Source organism: Sorex araneus, chromosome 1 (genome assembly GCF_027595985.1).
Source record: "Sorex araneus isolate mSorAra2 chromosome 1, mSorAra2.pri, whole genome shotgun sequence".
Classification (NCBI taxonomy): Eukaryota; Metazoa; Chordata; class Mammalia; order Eulipotyphla; family Soricidae; genus Sorex; species Sorex araneus.
This window is the reverse complement of record NC_073302.1, coordinates 244809943-244834109: the sequence shown is the minus strand read 5'-3', so window position 1 is coordinate 244834109 and position 24167 is coordinate 244809943. Positions and strand designations below refer to the sequence as shown.

The window sequence follows — 24167 nt, the reverse complement described above, 5'->3', positions numbered from 1 at the left end:
TCTCCACTTCCTCATATCCTCTTTTATTTCTTGTAGTAGTGTTTTGTAGTTTTCTTTGTATAGATATTTCACCTCTTTAGTTAAGCATGATTTTGAGGTACTTGATTTTCTGAGGCACAATTGTAAATGGATTATATATTAAATATTTCTATATTCATTCTCCATTATTTTTATATAGCCTTTGGGGTGTTACTCTTGTAACCTGTCACTTTGCTATACAAATCTATTCCTTCCTTCCTTCCTTCCTTCCTTCCTTCCTTCCTTCCTTCCTTCCTTCCTTCCTTCCTTCCTTCCTTCCTTCCTTCCTTCCTTCCTTCCTTCCTTCCTTTCTTTCTTTCTTTCTTTCTTTCTTTCTTTTCTTTCTTTCTTTCTTTCTTTCTTTCTTTCTTTCTTTCTTTCTCTTTCTTTCTTTCTTTCTTTCTTTCTTTCTTTCTTTCTTTCTTTCTCCAAACCCAGAAGTTCTCAGGGCTTATTTCAGGCTGTGTGCTCAAGGATTACTCTTGGCAGGCTCATATGGGGTGCCAGGAATAATCTGGGATACTCTATAGGGTGCTAGGGAACAAACTGAAGTCCCCTGCATGGAACGCAAATGCCCTACCTACTGTACCCACTCCAGCCCTAAGACTGAATTTTTTGAAAAACCTTTTTTTAGGTGTGGAGTCAGATTTGGAGGTGTTCAGGTGTTCTGGGCCTAGTCCTAACTTAGTGCTTGGGGGCCACTGCTAGCTGTGCTCAAGGACCATGTGGTGCTGGAGATCAAACCCTGGGCCTCCTGCATGAGGAGCATGTGCTCAGGCCAGTCATCTCTGTCACATGAGTCTCATTTGTAATGGAAGTCAGCTTTACAAATAACAGTCCATTAAGAAGCATAGCACAAGAAGATAAACGTGAAGATCAAGGAAGAGGAACACAAGTATACAACATAAGAGCATCAACTGCAACAAAAGCACAGTGAATAATAAGAATAAAATCATCTTCAACAGGGTTCTCAGAGGTTTACTTGCATGTTCCTGACATCCACTGGAGCTCAACAGCAGTTTACATTGGCTTCTTTTAACAGGGTCTTAAGGACAAGATTTCCTTTCTCATGACTGAAAGTCTTGGAAGGATCAAACTGTTTGATGCCCAGAACTTCAATTCTTCCTGAAGCTTTGCCACTCTTTTTTTTTTTTTATCTCTTTATTGGCAAACTGAAAGTGGACTTTTGACAACACATGTTCCATGGAACTATGTGTTATTTTACAAACTGATTTGAACTGTAAATCTTTCAGTTTTACAATATGCTTGATTTTTTTTTGCTTTAAATTCTGATGTCCCAATAATTTAGTGTATGAATCTTAGTTGATTTAGTTGTTCCTAAGCTTCACTGTATTCGGCAACAGAGCCTGTTTCTCTGCTTCAAATACATCCAGTTGTACCTGAAGAGGTTTTGTTTTATTAAATAGCTCTTCATAAAGAAGCTGCAACTTATTTATTTTGTCAGTTAATTCTGCTATGGCGCTTTCTTTTCCAGCTTTCCTCTCAGTGTCTTACAGTTGTTTGAGATTGTTTCATCACCTTGCTGCTGGAGTTGGTTCCACAAATTGGTTACTTCTTTAAGAGACACTTTGATTTGCTTAATTCTGCCTCCTAAAGGGTGGATTGGTTCTGCATATCTAGAAGCCTCTTGGCAGTCTCTTCATTTGCCTTTTTGGTGGTCACCATCTTATGTTGAACATCCTCCATAGTTTTCTCAGCTGTAGTCACTTTTTTCCTACAGTGATGAGTTTTCTAGTTTCAAATCCTTACCTCACCTGCCATTCATGCTTTATAACTTTGGAACTCCGCCTCCACATTCTGCTATTCCCACAGAAGCGCAGCTGCCTTCACCTGTGCTGTTTGCTTTGCTTCCAGCTCAGCTTCTTTCCCTTTCATCCTCTCTTCCAGAAGTTTGAGTTGGGCAGCTCTAGATCTTATTTCCCTTCCAGTTGCCTGATCAGCTTTTCAGCCAGTTTGTCCTTTCCTTGTAGCTTACCCAGCTCTTCTTGGGCTTTTTGTAACTCTTCCTTCCTCATGAAAGACACTCCCACTTCTTTCTTTAGTCATGTCCTCTTGAAAAGCTGAAGACTGGAGGACAGTTCCTTCTCTTGCTGCAGAAGGGACTCCATTTGCAATTCTTTCTGTTGCAATTTTTCGTGTTCTTGTTTTTCAAGAACAAGCTTCTCTTTCAAATTTTGCATTTCAGAATTTAGATTTTCTTCTCCTTCTTTAGACCCACAGGTCTTTTTCTTTCTCAAGCAGGTGGCATCTAGCATCCATATCTTTTTTTTTTTTAATTTTTTATTGAGTCACCATGTGGAAAGTTACAAAGTTTTCAGGTTTAAATCTCAGTTATACAATGCTCGAATACCCATCCCTTCACCAGTGCTCATATTCCACCACCAAGAATCCCAGTATAGCTCCACCCCGCCCCCCCCACACCCCTAACCCCCCCACGCCCCTAGCCTCCCCACCCTTAGCCCCCCCCCACTTGTGTAACTAATAAATTTCACTTTACTTTCACTTTGATTAGCATCCATATCTTGCACTTTTCTCAACAACGTAACCCTCTCGTCCTGAGGCTGCTGAAGGCTTAAAACTTCTTGATTCTTCTCTTTTAGATGTTCTGCTAACCAGGCTATCTCTAGCTTATAGTTTTCCAACTGATCCAAGGCACAGCTAATTTCTGCAACATAGTCTGAGAGCTTTTCTCTGTTTCAGATTTTTTCATCAGTCTTTTCCTTTTCCATGGAAATGAGTTTCCCCTCGAGCTGTGCGAACCTCGAGGTTACCTGCAGCTTCATCCCCAGGCCTTCCTGCTTAGCCATCATGCACCGCATCTCAGTATCTCCTTGCTGGCTGAGAAGCTCCAGACTTAGAGTTCCCTTCCTCCGCCTACTGTTTTTTAAAATGTAGCTTTCAGCAGGTCTTTAATCTTGGTCGACTCAATGAGCTGTTTCTCCATTAAATGCGGAGAGAGAGGTTTTATCCCTCACCATGGTGCCAACTTTTTCTTCCATCTTCTCCAACTCTGCTTTCAGATCTGGGATCTGCTTGTCCCACAAATCTCGCTCCTGCACAGACACAAACTTCTCTTTTCGGCATCTTCAAATCTTTGTCATATTTTGGCAACACCTTTGGTCTCAAGGTCTTGGCCCCTTTTGCTGAAGCAAGATGAGTAGTATTTTTTGCTACCACTAGACTTGTGACTTGGTTTGCTTTTTAAATCTTTATGATTTCTGAGAAGGTACTGGTCCTTTGACTGCTTCTGGAGTTTTCACATCATAAGCACTTGGAGATGGTCTCAGCCAGAAGAGTCACTGAGTCGCTTCAGGGGAGCTTTTGGAAAGGACGTGCTGACGCTCAGCTCCACAAATCCAAGGTCACCAGAGTTCCTCTGCGACAGCCGGCCGCTCCCTAGTGTTTGTTTGCCATCTGTTGTACATCTTCATTGGAGAAGTGTCCAATTCTTCTCCCCACTTTTAATGTTTTTATTTAAATAGGTGCTTTATGAATCTTGGTATTAGTCTTTTGTCTGATCCATGGTGAGCAAATATTTTACCCCATTCAGTCTTTTGATTTCATCAGTAGCTGCTTTTGTAAAGGTCTGGTTGTTTTTTTTTATTGCAAGTATAACTTTCCAAAGACATGTTTAGGCAATGAACAAAATATCACAAAGTCCAATTATCTTCTTTCCCACCAGCCCCTTGGTAAAATGACTCATTTTTATTTTATTAAATTTTTTTACAAGACACCATAATTTACAAAGTTGTTTATCATACATTTTCAGGCATACAATGCTCAAACAACAATCCCACCACTAGTGTCAACTTCCTCCACCAGTGTCCCCAGATCCCTTCCACCCCCCAGCCTGATTCCCTGACAAGTATATATTTTGTGAGTTCTTAATTGCATTTCTTGTTAATTTTTTTCCTTTAATATCTTAGTGGAGAGAGTTAAAGAAATATTCAGGTATTAGCTAATCCACAGAATTACCTTCTGCAGTGGAATGTTAATAATCATAAGGAGTTGTTAGACCTTTTCAGTTGGTGCCCTATAACAGATTGATTTTATGTCATCTCTTTGTAATGCATGCTATTCTTTCAACCTGGTTATATGTCTGAAGGTAATAAAGGATGAAAATGATAATTCTGATAAGGCCCCTGATTCATCATCATCACAATGACATATATTGAATACTAGGTTTGTGTCAGAAACCTTTCAGAGACTTGAGTGATAATTATTATTGTATCTGAAAAAAAATGAAAGCACTGAAGCATAGTTAAACATGAGAGTTTAAAAAGTGAAGGGGCCAGTATTTTGTGCTGTGGTCCAGCTATCTAGGCCTTATTTCCCAGTTTAATTTTTGTGTTAGGTGATTCTTGATGAAAATTTAGTATATTAGAAATATACTAAACATAGAAATTGATAGCATAAAGGGAAATAATTCATTTATACTTTATTAAAATGTGCAGAGCAATCATTGTTAATTAATATATCTACTGATTCCTCTGCCCCTCTTGGAGAGCCCGACAAGCTACTGAGAGTATCTCACCCGCACAGCAGAGCCTGGCAAGCTACCCGTGGCATATTCGATATGCCAAAAACAGTAACAACAAGTCTCAAGATGGAGATATTACTGATGCCTACTCGAGCAAATTGATGAGCAACGGGATGACAGTGACTGTCCTTTGTAGTTAAGTGTGTTTAGTTTAACTTGATACACTGGAGACATTTATAATCACTTCTCTTATATATATCAATATTTTTGGATAAAATGCTTTAATTCCTAGACCTCTTCCTTCTATTTAAAGACATATAGGCATGATGCAAGATATATATATATATAAGATATATATTATACCAGATATAAAAGGTATAGTGGGTAAGCTAAGGATCTGATTAGGATAAATTTATTTTCTGTAGGACAAAATGATACAAGGACTTTTGCCCTCATATTAAATAGAAAATTAATCTAGATAAGCTACACTTATAATATTAAAATCTCATCAGAGATATGAGAACATAAAGATAACTACATAAATTGAACTCCTGAAGGTGAAAAGTCCTTCATAAGTGCAAATGATGCACAGTATGCTTCTCATTTCTAAGGCGTAGAAAAGAAGTGAGGGCAGATGAGGAACTCACCACTTACAGGAACTGAGAAACTGGACTGATTTTGATATAACTTTAGTTACTGTATGGGACTTTAGTGGCTAATTAGAACTCAGCGAAGCCCCAGATTCAAATGAAACCCAGCGACCAACACCACCATCTCTGCCCTTTCTCACTGGCTCCATGCGTGCTGTCCAAGTCCACCATGGGGCCAGGTGAAGTGTATTGAGAAAATATGGAGGTTCTGAGTCAGAGACTACTGAATTTGAAGAATGAGTATCAAGAATAGAAAATCTAGATAGACAAACTCTTGGAGATAAAGTGCAGATCTTAAAAGTAGTAATGTTGGGGTAAGAGGGCATATTGGGGAACAGCTAGCATCAACTTCTCAAACAATGAAAAAGAAAATAATTACATCCTAGAAATTCTTTTTAAAATGATCTGTTAATCTAGAACAGTTTATTTGGTGAAAATATTATAATAGAATTCAGAGCTATGATTCTGAATAGACAAAAAATCAACAGCAGAACTGTACTATAAAAAATGTTGGAAGAATTATTTCAGGCTCTTTAGAAATTAGATGAATAAACTGGATTCTCATGTCTACAGAAAGGGATAGAGACAAAATGGGCCAAGAGGAAGAAGGACCAAGGGAAGAATATAAGGGATGGATGTTCAAGGTATGACCCTCGTCTCCAAAAATTATACACTCCCAGCTCTATGTTTGGGTACTGGAGCACCCCTAAACATATTTTTGGGAATAGTCACATGCACTGCCGGATATGACCCACTCCCTTTGCCCCCAAAATGAATCAGAAAAGCTAAATATTGGTCAGTATAAATGAAGTGATCATAATAAGTTTATTTCACATGCATGAACACATTATCTTAAAAACTTGATTGTTCAAACAAAAATAAGTGTATTTTGCAAGTTTTTAGTTTTGTAGAGGTTAAAAAATAGGTACAAAAATGAACTGAGCTGTTTCAAGATTTCACACTTGCAACATATAAAATTATATAACATTTGAAGATAGACTACAGTTTAATAGCTAGAATTTTATATGAAAAGATAATCAATGAGGTTTCTACCTCAAGTGCCTTTGGCAAAGTGCACATTAACTTGAGGAAATGAAACAAAAAAAGCAAATCAATGAAATAAAGAACAATAGAGAAAATATACAAGTTAAAAACTGATATTGAGGTTTAATAAAGTGACTAAACTACTATCAACATGGTTTGATAATTGGGGAATACAGAAATTAACAATACCAGAAATGAAGAGTGTACTATAGATTTTACCAAAATTATAAGAACTAATATAGAAATTTTGTGCCAAAAGCTTTACAACTTAGGACAATTTTAATAATAAAGCCATAAATTACTAAGCATCAAAGATGAAATAGAAAATTTAAATATTTTTGTATAGCAAAGGAACTGTATGGGTAGTTAATAAAATCCCATTTTTATAAAAATGCACAAAATATTCCAGTACTCTATTATTTGCCTCATCAAGCATTTAATGAATAGGGATATACATAACAATACATATCCATATATATGGATATATCACAATAGGGAACATTTCTCAGCTCATTTTGTAATGTAATAATAATGTAGTATTGGTATTAGAGATACAGGCATAGTATAGGAGGCTTATCAGAGTCTGATTCCCAATACCTCCTGATTGCAGCCTGCTGTGGCCCTGGAGAATCCCAGCACCACCGGCGTGGCTGCAAAATCTGTGGCAATGTTAGGGTAGGCAGGAATTACTTGGATTGAAATCAAAAGACACTAAACACAAACAAATAAAATTATATAACATTTAAAAACAAAAATCCACAAAAATGGATGTTTAATGGTTTTTTCCTTCAAAAGATGCTAGTTATTGCAAGGAAAGTCTCCAACTGAGAAATGTCTTATCAACACATTTGACAATAAACTTTTGCTCAGAAAATGTAATAAATTACAAAACTCAAAAGAATATGAGTAATCTCATTTTAAAATGTAAAAATAGATTTCACAAAAGAAACCATAAATGGCCTGTATGTACAGGAAGAAAGCAAAACATAAATTTTCCAGGGAATCAAGTTAAAATACAATGAGAGGCACATTAGAATGACGAAAGTAAAAAGACCCAATATTGGTGAAGATAAGGATCAACTAAGATAAGGACAAATTCATAAAGGCACAGCCGCTGAGGAAACTCCATGAACACAGTGATTCCTATCTATATTGCTACTTCAGAAAATAGATATTTGCCCAAAGGAGTATAAGAATGTTTATAATAGTTTCATTCACAACATCCCAAGTTGAAAACAATCTGAATGTACATCAGCAGAATAAACATGATTTCCCTTATTTCCACATAGAATATTACCAAGTAATAAAAGGAATGAATTACTTAAAGAACAAAATAAATCTCACATGTATTATATAAACAAAAGCAGATTATATGTCTCAGAAAAACTATTACTGATGTAGTAATTTATGGTGATAGGACTTAAGTGGTTCTGGTGGTAGGGAGGGTAGTCAGGAATAGATGATAAGGCATAGAGAATTTTTTTTAGTATTAGAAACATTTTATGTCCCTTTGACTGCTAACAGGTGTTTAATCAAGTTTATCAAAATGGGATACCTAAGTATATAAAATTTATATTAGAAAAATACAGATAAAAAGTAATTCTTTCATTTCCTTGGTCTTATATTTATGCTCAGAGGCTACTCTCAGGAGTAACCTGTGCTCAGAGGTCACTGCTATAGTACTTGAGGTACCATAGCACTAGTGCAAAGTATTAAACCTCGGCCCCTTATGCAAAGCATACACACAATCTGCTATGCCATCTCTCTGGCCCAGAGAACCATCTTAATAATAATCATAAGAAGAAAAACAAAAGCTTATTAATAAAGATAACTGCAATGGTTGTGCTAAGTAAAATAAAGAAATGAAAAGCAAGTATTTAATGATTTCACTTAATTGTTTTTACATAAGAAAATTAACATAAGAAAAATCACAAAGGGGCTGAAGCAATAGTACAGCAGGTAGGGTGTTTGCCTTGCACTTTGCCAATCTGGGTTCGATTCCCAGCATTCCATATGGTCCCCTGAGCACCACCAGGAGTAATTCCTGAATGCAGAGCCAGGAGTAACCCCTGTGTATTGCTGGGTGTGACCCAAAAAGCAGAAAAGAAAAAAAAAAGAAAAGGAAAGGGAGAGGGAAAGGGAAAGAAAAATCACAAAACCCTACAAAATAAAATTACTTCTTAGGCTTGGTAAAAACTTTGGTGGTTACTGGAGAGTAAAGTGAGGTATATGGGAGGAGTGGGTAATGGGGCTTTTGCGGGGGAGAGAGGGCACGGTGGTATTGTTGATCCTGTGCAAAGAGGGGTTATAGAACAGTATTCCTGAAACTTTAAGGATAGAAAAAGTATTTTGCAAAGGAAGAAAGGATAAAGAAGGATAAACATTAACTTTTAAGCCCCATTTTATGAATCTCACTATCAGTTCAGTATTTATATATTTTCTGTAAATTCTGTTTTCCCTATTCCACAACTTAATGACTCCTTTTTCTTCCTCATTCTTTATGGTGTTATTTATGGCACAGCAGGTAAGGTGCCACCAGTTGGTGCAAATTCATTTCCAAATTAAAAAAACAATGTGAAATCAAATTATATCATGGTCCATTCAGTTCCAATTTTACTCCTTGCATTATTAAAACTTTCATTTTTGTAGTGAGTTTGTAGTGAGTTTCTGAATTTCTATTGTGGGCAATTTACTTACAAACTGGAAATTCTTTGCTTTGTTCCCTTCTTTCCACGTATTGTCTGTGACAATGTAAGCATATTAAATAACTTTATTAATCTTTCAAAGTTAGATAAGAACTATTTTTTTTCTGAAGGTGGAGGATTACAAGAGGGGAGAGAATGTAAAAAAGTAGGGGGGGGGGAACAAAGAATGAAAGAAAAAACAATAACGATAGTACATGATCAGGGCACTTGCCTTGCCCATAGCCAACCTGGATTCAATCAATCCCTGGCACTTTATATGGTCTGCTGAGCCCTGCCATGAATTATTCCCTGAGCACAGAACCAGGAGTAAGCAGTAAGAACAGCCAGGTTTGAACCATAAAATAAGATCATGATCACAAAATCCAGTTAATCACCGATTTCTCGGGCGGGGCTCAGTAACCTCTCATTTTGCCCTTTCCCGAGATCTTAATCTATCTCGACTAGGCCCTCCTAACAATGTCGCTCTTTCAGGGTCAGGGGAATGAGATCCAGCTTTTTACTGGATTTAGCATATGAATACACCATGGGAAGTTTGCAAGGCTGTCCCATATGGGCAGGAAACTCTCATAAAATTGCCAGTTTCTCCCAGAGGAAGAAGTAGGCTACAAGATATTTCTTCTGGGAGCTCACTTTTAAGTCTCTGGATGTTAGCCATTGATGAAATTACACACACCTGGGTTCCTCTGCCTATACCTTCATTTGTGAGGCCTGTCTGAACGTGTGGAAAGGGGCCTCGAGCATGACTGTGGCTAGGTTTCGGTGGTCTTCGGCTGCCAGGAGCTCTGCTCGGGGTATGGAGGGAAGCTGGAGCCCATCCCCTCCAAGGGGCCTCCGGGAAGACAGCCAGGCATGCAGGCAAGAGACTCTCTTGCAAGAAAACAAGAAAAATGGGGAAAATCTCACAATAGCAGGTAAACAAGTGATGAAACCCTTATGGTATGTGGATCAGTATAATGACCTTTGAATCTTTAATGGACTTTATATATGAGTGCTAGTTTTCACTTGACGGATGACCATAGTGGCTGCCCTAACTGAGGTCAAAAACAAAGTGCTAAAACTTCCCTCTAGAATTTGTGGTTCCCATAATTGATCTCTTCCATCTTTCTAAGGTTTCTGCCCACTACTGGTCCTGTTAGTACATTTACAACTACCAGGTGGGGCAAAGAGACATTTCTGCTTTTCTGCTTTCCTTGTGTGTCACAGATAGCTAATGAAAAGTGTGGAACAGTTACCATCCTCACACTAAAGATTCTGCCTACTTTCTTATTCCTCACCACATTGCTGCTATACTAGTCCATAGTATTAAATAATAGTTATGAAGGAAGCTTACATCTTTCCTGGCATGTCCTGGGAGTTTGCCCCTAATTATGAGTGTGTCATCTTCCTCCTTTTTAGGTATTTCCTGTTGCTCTGTTCCCTTAAGGTTTGACATCAAATGAGGTAAAGAGAATGAAAGCCCTTGTTTTTTGACCTACTCACTTTGTCAGTGTTTCTCCTTTCTCCTACAGTTCTCTGCAGGAAAATGCTCACTCCTGTTTGTGAATTTATATGTCATAGAGAGAAACTTAATTATCTGGTCTCTAGACTTGTCAATGAAGATGAAATTAAAGAATTTAGAAAAATACTTTATTTTAACAAGGTTTATCTAGTGACTCTAAAACCTCAAAATCATTATGAAAATATTAGAAGATGAATACTAATCTCTTCCATTACAGTTCCTGCTATAAAAATATTTATCTTCTATTACCATTCTTATTGCAGTTGTATGCAACCCAATCCTTTCAGCAGATGTATAGTAATGAGGTTAATGAAAGAGAAGATCTTGTGCCAGCTATCAAACTGTTAATAAACCTCAAAGGCACTGATTCTACTTAGATTTGTAACAGTAACACACTTATCTTTTTACCGTTAGTGAATCTTTTACCAGTAATGCTACAGAGAGGCAGAAATAAGACAGAAATTGTACTTTTTTTTGGCTTTTTGGGTCACACCCAGCGATGCTCAGGGGTTACTCCTGGCTCCGCACTCAGGAATTACTCCTGGTGGTGCTTGGGGGACCATATGGGATGCCTGGGATCGAACCCGAGTCGGCCGCGTGCAAGGCAAATGTCCTACCCCCTGTGCTATCGCTCCAGCCCGGAAATTGTACTTTTTGCAATGCCCTCTAACCATTAGTTTCAGTTAGAACTTTCCACATTTTCAGAATCAGCCTTATCTACACCTGCCCCTCAGAAGTATGAATCCTACCTCACGACAGTTCTATATTTATAGGTTCTCATAACTTGCCTTGTTGCCCCAGTTCTAGGGATGGAGTGATCTATATATTCTATTTTTTCCCTTTTAATCATCTCAGTCCTATAATATCTATTTGTCTTTGTTCAATATCTTCAATTCTATAAGAACAATTTTGTCTTTCTGGTTACAATTGAAAAGTCATGTCTACATAAAGGCAATAGAGAAGAAAAGCACATTAATATATTTAAAAATATAGAATATCATTTAAATCTAGTAAAGCTATGGAGAAAACATACCAGAGCTTCTTCTGAGTAAAAAGCATTATATAAATTTAAAAGAATAAACTGAAAATCTGGCACAAAAATCTTTTTTATTTCACTGATCACTCTAATGTTGCATGTGCCTGTGTAGAATTAATCTTTATGTTGAAGCTGAAAAAGAGAAATAAATTTACTAAAGGAGTCTAGGAAGGAAGGAGGAGATGTGGAAACACCTACATGGCAGCTGAGTGACAAGTGATATAGGACATTTAGCGGGAAATTTTAGCTATAAGTTGACAAGTTTGTCACCTGTCTCCAATTTCCTCAACAAAATAGTAAAATTTGTCTTGCTGCTGATTGATTGTTTTGGTGTACTTTTTTGAGGAAGACATTTCCAGTATTAGGCTTACAAAATTTATGGAAGGAATAATCTTGGGGATAATTGTCATCTAGGTTATGGCAATCTTGAGCTCTGGTTGAAGCAATGATAAGTGTCTGTGATTTTCTTTTTATTATTAGTGAATCACCATGAGGTACAGTTACAGACTTAAAAACTTTTGTGCTTGCATTTCAGCCATACAATGATCGAGTACCCATCCTTCCACCAGTACCCATTTTCCACCACCAATGGTACCAGCATCCCTCCCACCACCCCCATCCCATCCCCCACCCTCACCCCACCCCACCTCTTTGGCAGGGCATTCCCTTTTGCTCTCTCTCTTCTTTGGGTGTTGTGGTTTGCAATAGAGGTATTAAGTGGCCATCATGTTTGGTCTATAGTCTACTTTCAGTGTGCATCTCCCATCCCGAGTGGGTCTTCCTAGCACCCTTTACTTGGTGGTCCCTTCTCTATCTGAGCTGCGTTTTCCCCCAGCATGTGAGGCCAGCTTCTAAGCTGTGGAGTAATCCTCCTGGTACTTATCTCTACTGATCTTGGGTGCTAGTCTTTCATTCTGTTACTTTATATTCCACAAATGAGTGCAATATTTCTGTGTCTGTCCCTCTTTTTCTGACTCATTTCACTTAACATGATACTTTCCTGGTTGATCCACCTATATGCAAATTTTTTGACTTCATCTTTTCTCTGAGGGGCAGAGTTTCTTGCCCCCATGCCTGGCTGTGTTCACCAGGGCCCCCTTGAGGGGGTGGGCTGAGTTTCCCTTTCACCCCGAGCAGAGTCCCAGCAGCCGAAGACCTCTGGGAACTCAGCCACAGCCATGCTCAAGGCCCCTTTCCACACGTTTGGACAAACCTCATGCATGAGGGAACCAGCAGAGGAACCCAGGTGTCAGAACTGGGGCTGAGATTTCCAAGCCTGTTCAGATTGGGACTGGACCTCTTCCACCCAGATCCCCCATTTTCCAGTACCTAGGCAGTCACACCAAGAAACTGCCCCCTGTGCCATGTAATCCCATCAATGGCCAACATCCAGAGACTATAAAACCAAGATCCTGATAGAGTGATGCAGAATCTTGCATGGCAGAGCCTCACAAGCTACCCATGGCTTATTTGATATGCCAAAAACAGTAACAATAATGGGCCTCATTCCCCTGACCCTGGACACGACAGGGACGAATGGAGACGTTACTGGAGCCTGCTTGAGCAAATCGATGAGCAACAGGATGACAGTGATACAGTGATCAGATGGGTATTGGGTGAATAACCTTTCCCATTCTGTAGATTGTTTTTGAATTTTGGTCACTATATATAAAATATATGTAATATATTACATATATTATTTCATAATACATGTAATAATATATTATATATAGTATAATATATTATTACATAATACATGTAATAATATATAATATACAATGCATTATATACACCATATAATATATGTAATATATAATGTACACCATATTATATATACACTATGTAATATATGCAATACATGTAATGTTACATATATTATTACATAATATATGTAATAAAAGTAATATATTATACACATACACATGTATATATATATTTATTGAATTACCATGTGGAAAGTTACAAAGCTTTAAGACTTAAGTCTCAGTTGGTCACTGTATATTTTGAGGTGCAGAAGCTTTTCAATTTAAGGTAATAGCATCTGTTTATCTCTGTTTCCACTTGCTTGACCAGTATAGTGTCCTCTTTAAAGATACCTTTAGCTTCCATGTCATGGAGGGTTTTGTCGACCTTGTCTTCAATGTACCTGATGGACTCATGTCTGATGTTGAGACCTTTAATCCATTTTGATCTGACTTTTGTGCATGGTATTAGGTAGAGGTTTGAGCCCATTATTTTTGCATGCAACTGTCCAGTTTTGCCATCACCATTTGTTAAAGAGGCTTTCCTCACATCACTTCACATTTCTTGCTACCTTATCAAAGATTTGATTATCATATATTTGAGGGTGTGTATAAGGATATTCCACCCTGTTCCATTGGTCTGCAGCTCTGCCTTTGTTCTAATACTATGCTGTTTTAATTATCACTTTGTAGTAGAGTTTCAGGTTGGGGAAGGTGATACGTCTTATCCCCCCACCCCTGAATTGCTTTAGCTATTTTTGGGGGGTTTTTGTTCCATATGAATTTCAGAGTGTTTGATCAATTTCTTTGAAGAATTTCATGGGTATCCTTATAAGGATCACATTGAATCTGTATAATGCTTTGGGGGAGATTTGCCATTTTGACAATGTTAATTCTCCCAATCCATGAGCTGGGATATGTTTCCATTTCCTTGTGTCTTCTTCTGTTTCATGAAGTAGTGTTTTGCAGTTTTCTTTGTACAGGTCCTTTACCTCCTTAGTTAAGCTGATTCTGAGATACTTGATTTTCTGAGGCACGATTGTGAACAGGATTGCTTTTTTCATGTCACTTTCTTCTCTCTCATTATTTGCATATGGGAAAGTCATGGACTTTTGGGTATTGATTTTTTAACCGGATACTTTACTATACAAATCTATTGTTTCTAGGAGTTTCTTGGTAGAGATTTTAGGGTTCTCTAAATATAGTGCCATATCAACTGTGAATAGTGAGAGCTTGATTTCTTCCTTTCCATATGGATGCCCTTAATATCTTTTTCTTGCCTAACTGCTATTGCAAGTATTTCCAGTACTATGTTGAACAGAAGTGGTGAGTGTGGGCATCCTTGTCTTGTTCCTGATCTTAGAGGGAAGGCCCTTAATTTTTCCCCATTGAAGATAATGCTTGCCATGGGTTTGTGGTAGATAGCTTTGACTGTTTTGAGGAAAGTTCCTTGAAAACCCATTTTGGTGAGAATTTTTATCATAAACGGGTACTGGATCTTGTCAAATGCTTTCTCTTCATCTATTGATGTGATCATATGGTCTTTATCTTTTTTTGTTGATATAATGGATTATGTTGATTGATTTCCAAATGTTAAACCATCACTGCATCCCCAAGATGATCCCACTTGGTTGTAGTATATGATCTTTTTGATGAGCTGTTGGATTCTATTTGCTAATATTTTGTTGAGAATCTTTGCATCTTTGTTCATCAGGGATATTAGCCTGTAGTTTTCTTTTTTGTGCTATGTCTTTGTTTGCCTTTGGTACTAGGGAGATATGTGCCTCATAGAAACTGTTTAGGAGAGTTTCTGTGTTTTCAATTTCCTGGAAAAGCTTGAGAAGAACTGGCAATACGTCCTCATTAAATGTTTGGAAGAATTCGCTAGTGAATCCATCTGGACCTGGAATTTTGTTTTTGGGAAGACTTTTAATTACAGTTTCAATTTCCTTGATATTTATAGGTCTATTCAGGTATTCCAGATTTTCTTGACTAAACTTTGGGAGATTATAGAAATCCAGGAATTTATCCATTTAGCATAATGCCTATAATACAAGTACACAAAGATGTTTGTGTAGTACATATGTTTATTTGTAGATATTTACACAAGTTATAATATTTTGAGCACAACTTAAATATTTCTTTAGCAACTTCAATACCTTCTTTCATACAACTATTTTTTTCTACCTACTATTAAACAATTTAATATAGCTTTGATTAATTTTATATATATTTTAAATATAAGAATACTATACTTATATAATTTAGATTATATGTAATTTATTACATTAAATAATAGTTTCCCATCATTTGTTTTTTTTCTGTCATATCCTGAGGCACTTATTGTCAAAACTCCTATCTTTGTTTCTTCAATACTTAGAATTAGTATTTGAGACATAATAATTTTAATATGTTTCATGAATTAAGTGAATGCTGAAAAAATGATTTCAAGGAAGTTTTCTAAAAAATAATTTACCACACCAATGTTTCTTAATAACATTATGAAAAAGTGAGATGTCCCCTTTTGTTTTATTTTTCACATAGGGTATCATGGCAGTTCTTTACTTATTTCATCTTCCCATATCAGCATACAATTGATGAAATCAGGAAAGCTCCAATGGGGCATGAAACTATTGCTATAACTACTAGAAAGATGATAAACAATACACTGATACAATATAAAAACAGGGAATTCCTGCCAGAATACACATACTAGGCATGGAATGGGGAAATTAATCTTCAAACTTCTTTATTTAGTGAGTAAATGATTACTGAGTGACAGTGTAGGAGGGTACTTGTCAAAGAAGACAATGCTGGCAAATGTAAGTTGATGCTTTATTCTAAAAGTTTAAAAATATCTAGCAAAGGAGTTTGGATTTTATTTTCTATGTCCTAGAGACCTATTGACTGCTTTTCAACGTGGTCAAAATACCTCATGGGATGAGGTATTTTGAAAAACTATCTTGTGGTACAGTGTGTAGAATTTTTGATAAAGAAGAAGAAAGGAATCAATTGCATTCTATAGTACAGGACATGAGGAAGATGGACAGGAGCCAAAAGAGTGCTAAGTGAAATAACTAAGGAAGTGAAGACAAATATTGTATGATTTTATTCATATCTGAAAAATGAATAAGCATAGAAAATGCTGCAACCCTAATAAAACTAATTTCTAGACTAAGTAAAAAACATGGTGAGTAGGAGAAAATGGGAAGGAAAAATAGTTGGTCTGCTGGCACTAGAACATTGAGTGCAGTGAATCCTATATTTGTACAGAGATATTGTTGCACCCCTGAAATTCCGTAATACTATAACTCAGTGACTAATAGTGAAATCACCTTAAAATAAGACGAAAGATATATATGGTAAGATGAGAAGGAGCTAATTATTGAGAGCAGCTTTTCTTTTTGGGGTATGTTGCTCTCATAGTGTCTGAAGCACACGTCTATGGTGAAGTCTTGCTGGTGATAGAAATAATTGTGCAAGTGAACTATTTACTCACTGGGTGGCATTACATAGAGGAAAAAAATTGGAATGAGTAGTTAAAAAATTATGTCATTGGAACTTCAGTGAATGAAATTTAGTGTTTTTGTTTTTCTTTTTTTAGCTAGATGAAGGAATGTGGGGACATTTACTTGATAGAACTGCTAGTAGAAGGCATTTTTGGTTTCTTTTTTTTTCTTTTAAGATGAAGAACTAAATCACTCTTTATGGAGGCATGTCTTTCATTCTGTTCTCTCTATATAGTAGGAATTTTCATTTAGTGATACCACTATTGTCAAGTGTCAGAATCTGTCACTAGATTCAGAAAATGTTGGAGGAGAAGAGAAAGAGAGTTGCATATGTTTTCCAATGAGACAAGAAGGAGGATAAGGAGAGAATCAGAATTTCAGAACTGTTTGGAGGGACTGTCTTAAAGTATGAAGTAGAAATGTGCCCAGATGATGTAAATTTTCCCTCTGCAAAAGCATCTTTCTTTCTTATAGAAGGAAAACCAAGTTGTTTTCCCTAGACAAGTGCTGAGTAAAAATTTTGCCATTATTTTACTTGATAATGATCCAGAGTAGACACTTCATGCATCTTCATCAAGCTCCTCTATATTTGCATTGACTTCTTGATTATTTTCTTCCCTATACTTTGTTCAAAGCCTGACAACCTTGGAAGGTTGCTGAGCAGCTTAGCTTTTAAAATAGCCTGACTCTGTCATTATGCTCTCTTGGTGGACTGTGGGGAATATTCAGGAAGAGCTTTAAAAAATTAAAACAGTGAGTGTGCTACATACTTAAGGTAACCATCCTCCCCTCTCCCCCTCCACCCATGAATTCTGGTCCTGTGTAATTCCCAAAGGGAATTATAGGAAGAATGTGACTCACTTCCAACCAAAAGCATGTGATAATTCAAAAAATGGGATGTCAGTCTCATAGTTTTATATTATCTCTGACTCCATGTTAGGAGACTGGAAACCATATTTCCTTCTGACTCAGTAGAAGGAAATGGCCATGCTAATGTAGCATCTTTAAAACAAAATTTTTAATTGCATCACCAGGTAATATATAGTTACAAAATTGTTAGTGACTGGGTTTTAGTCATACGATGTTCCAACACCCAGCCCTTCACCAGAGTACATTTCCCACTACCATGTCCTCAGTTTCCCTCCGGCCCACTACCTGCATCCTATAGCAGGCACTTTCTTCTTTTTCTTTTTTTCTTCTTTTTCTCCTCTTCCTCCTCCTCCCTATTCCCCTCCCTCCCCCTTTCTCACTTCTCCCCCTCCCTCCCCTCCCTCCCCTTCCCTCCTTCCTCCTCCCTCTTACCTCTCCCTCCTTCCCCTCCCTGCTCCTCTTCCTCTTCTTTTTCCTTGTCCTCCTCCTCCTTCCTTCCTCTCCCTCCTCTTCCCTCCTCCACTCCCTCTTCTCCTCCTCCCCCTCCTTCCTCCCCCTCCCTCCTCCTCTTCCTCCCTCTCCCTAAGTCTCTCCTCTCTCTCCCCCTCTCCTAATCTCCCTCTCTCCCCCCAACTCCCCCAATTCTCTCTCTCTCCCCCCTTTTTTTGCATTATGGCATGCACTCTAGGTACTGAAAGGTTATCATGTTTGTCCCTTTACCTACTTTTAGTTCTTGCTAATGTAGCATCTTCAGAGAAGGCCGAGGAGCTGCAGTTAGACTCAAAAATCTGAGAGTCCTATCATCAAAAGGACCTGAATTCAGTCAACAATCATATGAGCCTATAAAGAGGCTCCTCTAGGTTTCTGCTGAGAATAAAGTCGGATACACCTTAACGGGAGACTTGTGAGAGTGAGGCTATGCCTGAAATCTGAGCCTAGGAAAACTATGAGACACATATGTTGTTTTAAGCTGCTAAATTTGTGATTTGTTAGATAGCAAGTGAAAAATCAGTAGTAATGAAAACCAACAGGTAAAATCTCTCTGTCTGTAGTAAATTCAAGTGGATCTGAAATATTTTTGCTATGCTAAAAAAATACCTTACGCACATGAGATTGTCTTAACTTAATGATCTGATAGGATTACATATGAGGCAGGTATATTATAGTTGTTTCTGGCTGTGAGAACTGTGTAACCCACTCAAAGAAGACAGAACAAGAAGGTGGCTCTCTTTCTCTGCTTGAGCTATGATACTCTTGACAAACCTGAGGTTTAATTTCCATACCTTCCATGATTCTTTCTGTTTCCAATCCCTTGTATTGCTTTTCATCCCGTTGATCTTCAATTGGCTCGAGCGTGTGCCAGTAATATCTCCATTTGTCCCTGTCTCGTGCTAGTGTAGCCCAGTGGTATCTGCTCGCTCCAGGAACATGAAGAGCCTCAAACTGTTCGTGTTTGGGTTAAAATATGGTGTGAACCATGGAAACACCTGTAAGGGCAATTAAAGGCCGCCCTAAAAGCCTCTATCCCTCTAGGAGAGCCCGGCAAGCTACTGAGAGTATCCTGCCCGCACGGCAGAGCCTGGCAAGGTACCCGTGGAGTATTCGATATGCCAAAGACAGTAAAAACAATGGGCCTCATTCTGTTTCAAATAATGTTTTTCATTTTTTTAACTTTGATGATTGGAAATGGAGCATCGTTTAATGAGGAATGTCAACACCAATTCACTTCCATGTTCACTTCATTTCTCAGACCTTCAGCGTGCATGTTCAATCAATTTGGGGGCCAGGAGGAGGATGCTCCCAAGTAGTGCTGAATGGAAAGGGCTCAAATAGCAATTCTAGGTCAATTGGGATGGAGGGTGAATGCTAGAGTATGAGGGTGTGGAACTGCTCAGATCTTATGACTCCAGGTAGCACTTGGGTCACCCACTGGTGCTCAGGGAACTCACACATTAGGTAGTACTGTGGCATAGGGCATTACAGTGCTGGATTCAAACTCCTGTCCCAACACATGGGTCCCTGTTGGATCAGCGCTCCCTCTCTCCCCGTCCCCCTCCCCCCCTCTCTCCCCTCCCCCTCCCCCTCTCTCCCCCCTCCTCCTTCCCCTCTCCCTCCCTCTCTCCCTCTCCATCTCCCCTTGGCCCCAGCAGTGTTCATGGTATTTTGAAGAAAGGCTGTGTTAATTGGTGGAATGAACACTACCTTCATAGCAGAACAGCAGCTCCTCCACTGAGAATTTTTTAATGGTTCTGGGGAGGAACGATAAGCACAGGTGTCAGTGATTGCATGGGCAGTGCCACTATCCATTTGGGAAACAAAGTTCTTATGAGATTTCTGAATAGACCTTCTTGGAAATAGTGGGTATCAATATTGCCTTTATAGATGAAATCTGGAGACCTGGGGCTGGAGGGATAGCCAGGAGGAGAGATGCTTGCCTGGGACAAGTCAGAATTGCATTCTGGGGCCCTCACTGAATGTCCTAGGCTGTTTGGCTGAAAATTTCTGGGAAGGGGCTCTATTTTTCTAAACAGTGCTTGGGAGGTCCCCAAACCAACCAATCACAAGAAATCAGAAGGCCTAGGAAATAATAGGTTATTTCTCCATTCTGACATCATTACCACCTTCTTAATCTGTCAACATTGCATGACTTAGAAAACTACAGATTCTGGAGCCCAGTTTCTTTTTGAGTGAAAGTGGCCTTATCTTTAAGAGAGGTGATCAGATGATCTGGTGGCTCTTTCAAAGTCACAGAATCAGCTATTCAAAATGGGAATTAACTGTTGTGGTTACTACCACCAAATCTACTTAAAAAAGAATACAACTAGGAAGAAGTGAATTCCCAAAACACCACAGAAAAATATATAATAATGAGAAAATGAGCAGAACACATGAACAGACATTTCATTGAATAGAATTCACAGATGGCAAAGAAGAACATGAAATTTGTTCAACATCATTAGCCAGCAGAGGAAAGCAAATTAAAACCATCACAAAATATCACTGCACGTCGATCAGAATGGTTAAAAAAATAGCAACACTACCACATGCCAGAAGGATCTAAAGAAACTGAATCTCTTATATTTCTGGCATGAATTTAAAGTGCTACAATCTTGCTGTCAAATAGGTTGGTAGTGCCTTATAAAATTAAACATTGCATTACCATATAACACACTCTTGTATATGTATCACAGAGAAACACTACTCAGTAGTAAAAAGGAATGAACTATTGAACTATGAGGCAATGTGATACCAGCACAAGGGGATTATGCTAAACCAAAAACACAACTCTCAAGGTCAGATGCCATATGATTCTGATTATTAAACATTCTTGTGGTAATATTATAGAACTGGAAGCTGAATGAGTAGTGCAGCTATGGGGTAAGGTAGATGTTATACAAAAGGAGCAGAACTACTTATTGTGATGAAATTGTTTTTAGAGCTTGTTTGTAGTGGTGCATACATAAACTGATGTATACTACATGATTTCACAGAACTTAATATGTATCATCGATTTCAAGGAAAACTAGTAAAATCCACTATCTCTGTCTGTTTCAGATATTACTAATTTTAAAATTTTTTCATATACAAAATGATTTCTTAGACTGAATCTGGACAAAAAGTTCACAGAATTTCTTTGCATTATTTCTTAGAATTGCTCATGAATATCACAGTGTTCATCAACCCTTTCACACATGTGGGTCATCACTGTCTTGCATACCAGTCCAGGAACCAGCGATTATAACCAAGTCAACAAGGTCAGTGGTTTCCAATCTGTTGCATGAATGTTTGTTCAGTCGGAGGTGCTGAGACAAGGGATGCAAAAGATTTATATCAAGGAGGGTCCAGGTTCTCTCAGACCTGTGACAAAGGTAGAGAACCCGAAATCTCCTTTTATTACCATCCTACAGTTCATACTCTAAAAGGCTCAATACAGTGAGGTCATCAACAAAGGAGTTACAGGAAGAACATGCAAAGCTGAAAGCTTTTCTGCATACTGACAACAAACAGGCTAAGTACCTAGGAGATCCTAGGTACTGGCAACAGGCTAAGAACCTAGGATCTGCACCCTGACAACAAACAGGCTAAGTAGCACCATGGATCTGTGAGAAAAGATATCAAAATTTAGGAAATTATTTACTAAGGCAGCCAAAAGAAAAAGATGTTCAGTCTCATCCAAACTAGTCAGGATATACGAGAAATCTCGCCCATTTTCATGGGTCCCTATGTTCCTGCCTTTGTGCAGAGTACTTTACATGGGCTCACCCTGAGAGCTCAGTACAGCCCCAACACAACGTTTTTCGTACCTGTGAACTGGTGCCTGTCCACAAACCAGTGGTTGAAGATCACTGACCTAGCACACAAGTTTTGTAATTAGAATTAATTATATTAAGTTTGGGAAATAAAAGGGGAAATCAACAACAGGCATTTATTAGGCACTTGCTGTATGTATCTGTGCTAACCATTGTCCCTGCCCTACAGATCTTTTCATCTTGGTGACATGACTCATAGAACAGTCTGAAGATTGTGTAAGAGAATACAGTGCTATTGGGGGGCTCCTTTTGGCCAGTTTGGACGATTTAGACAATTAAATCACTATTTCATTGTGGCTCTCATTTTCCAATGACAAATTAGCTTTGACTATTTGGACATTGCATTAATGACATAATTGAGCACAGGTGAAAAAAATGAGGATTAGTCTAACTGAAAAATTACTTAACAAAAGTAGAAATTTATTATTATATGCAATATTTTATAGTTTTTTATGCTGGGCATATAGTTATATTGAACCTACATTATTATTACCTACATATTATGATTTATGGTAGAAGTAAATAAAGGGTGGTTAATTGGGTGACACAGGTGAATTCTGTAACCATTAGCTTTGCTATTAACTAATAACTGCAATTTTGAGAAATGACCTAACATTTTATGCAACTTACTATGTCTATATGTATTGAGTGCATATAAATGCGCTGATGTTTATGGAGTTCTAGAAAAATATGTACATCTATCTCCAAAAGCAACATTTAATAAACTTTTTATTAGGGATCACTGAAAATGTCTTTAGAGTTTTCATTTTCCCTCTCTATTACATGCTAATGAAATGTTCTGAAAAGACTTCTGAAATGATCATTCCAATCTAATGATTAATAGATGCATTCTTGTATGCCAATATGTTATTCTCTCTTCAAAGAATGCTATTATTAACTGCATCTAATGCAATTTAGAGTCAATATTTGCTGAAAACAAAATAATTGTTTTGTACTTTGTGCTATTTCATATTTTGCATAATAGCTACCAAAATGGCAGAATCTTTCTCCTGAGAACAAATGTACTGTGAGCTTGATATTTGCAGTGATTAATATACAAAGATTTTTAAATGTGGTTAACACATAACAGATGTAGAGATTAAGCCTTTAGTTTAGGTGTCATTATCCAGCAAACTATGCCTTGCAGGTTGATAAAACTGTCCTGTGCAAATTAGTTTGGAAATTGTGCATAGATAAAATAGTTCTGTATTCTAGGGCCAATCATTATTTCCAAAACTGAGTATATCAAACAAGAAGGAAAAGTGGGAGTGGGGTGAGAGTGGATGACAAGATGGACTGGAAAGACAATAATGAAGGATTTTAGGCACCTTAGTGGTGGTGGTGCGTTGCAATAACTGCATACATTCTAACCATAAATGCTACCGTGACTGAAAATTATAATAAATTATAATAAATTAAATTAAGGCTAGTTATAAACAGAATCTTTTTGAGATGAACTCCACTTTCTTCAGCACCTCTTTCTTCACCTCCAGCAAAGGCAAGAATAAAACTATAACTGGCATTTGGAAAGCATCTTGCGTTCTGAAACCCTAAAGCACATTCCTACACAATATTGTATCAGCACAGAGTTGACATTATCATAACTCATTCCTTTGGAAATTCTTAAATTCCTGCTTTTATGCCTTTGCACTTTGCATTGTTTTTACTTGATTATTGTGTTCTCTCTATACTCCTAAAAGCTGATGCTCCCAGGAACCATTTTCTTTTACCATTTAAAGCCTAGCAAACAGGGATTCCAGTCCTGGTGATATCATGACAGATTGATTTGGAGAATCAAGATGTGGGATGTCCAGGGCTAGAAGAGGAATTAGGCTCAAATTGTTGCTTAATTTTCTTATTACTGAGATTTTTTTTGTTTCTCTCCAGGTCAGTGAGGTTGAATCCCAAGAAAATGTGGTTTTCTGTTGCTTTGTAACAATTTACCCCCTCCCCCCATCTGGCCTTGGGTTAAATTATTAGATATGAAGGCATTTGATTTCTCTGAATTGGTGCCTGGAGCCTATTCAGGAAGAGAAATTATCTTTTTGTCCAGTTGTTCCTTTGCTCTTAGCTCAGAGACATTGAAAGCTGGCATCCAAGAGCCATTTTCTGACTGCCAACTAATCAAAAAAAGACAGTGCTGGAGAGAAGGGTCTGGTCGCCATCCCTGCTCTTCCTTTGTGTCCCACTTTTAATTGAATGTCTGTCAGGTATTGAAAGGCATGCTGAAAATTCTGCCTGACAAAGGGATTAGATAGCCAGGAAGTAAATTTGGGAATGTTCA

The 24167-nt window shown here is 37.8% G+C and overlaps 1 long non-coding RNA gene across 1 annotated transcript in view; it reads left to right on the top strand.

The window, feature by feature from the left end:
* LOC129405540 (uncharacterized) overlaps positions 1 to 24167 on the top strand; it is a 541664-nt gene that overhangs the window by 157432 nt on the left and 360065 nt on the right. The window contains exon 2 of the long non-coding RNA XR_008630633.1: positions 21224 to 21328. This is a non-coding gene — a long non-coding RNA (uncharacterized LOC129405540). The remainder of the gene's footprint in view (positions 1 to 21223; positions 21329 to 24167) is intronic.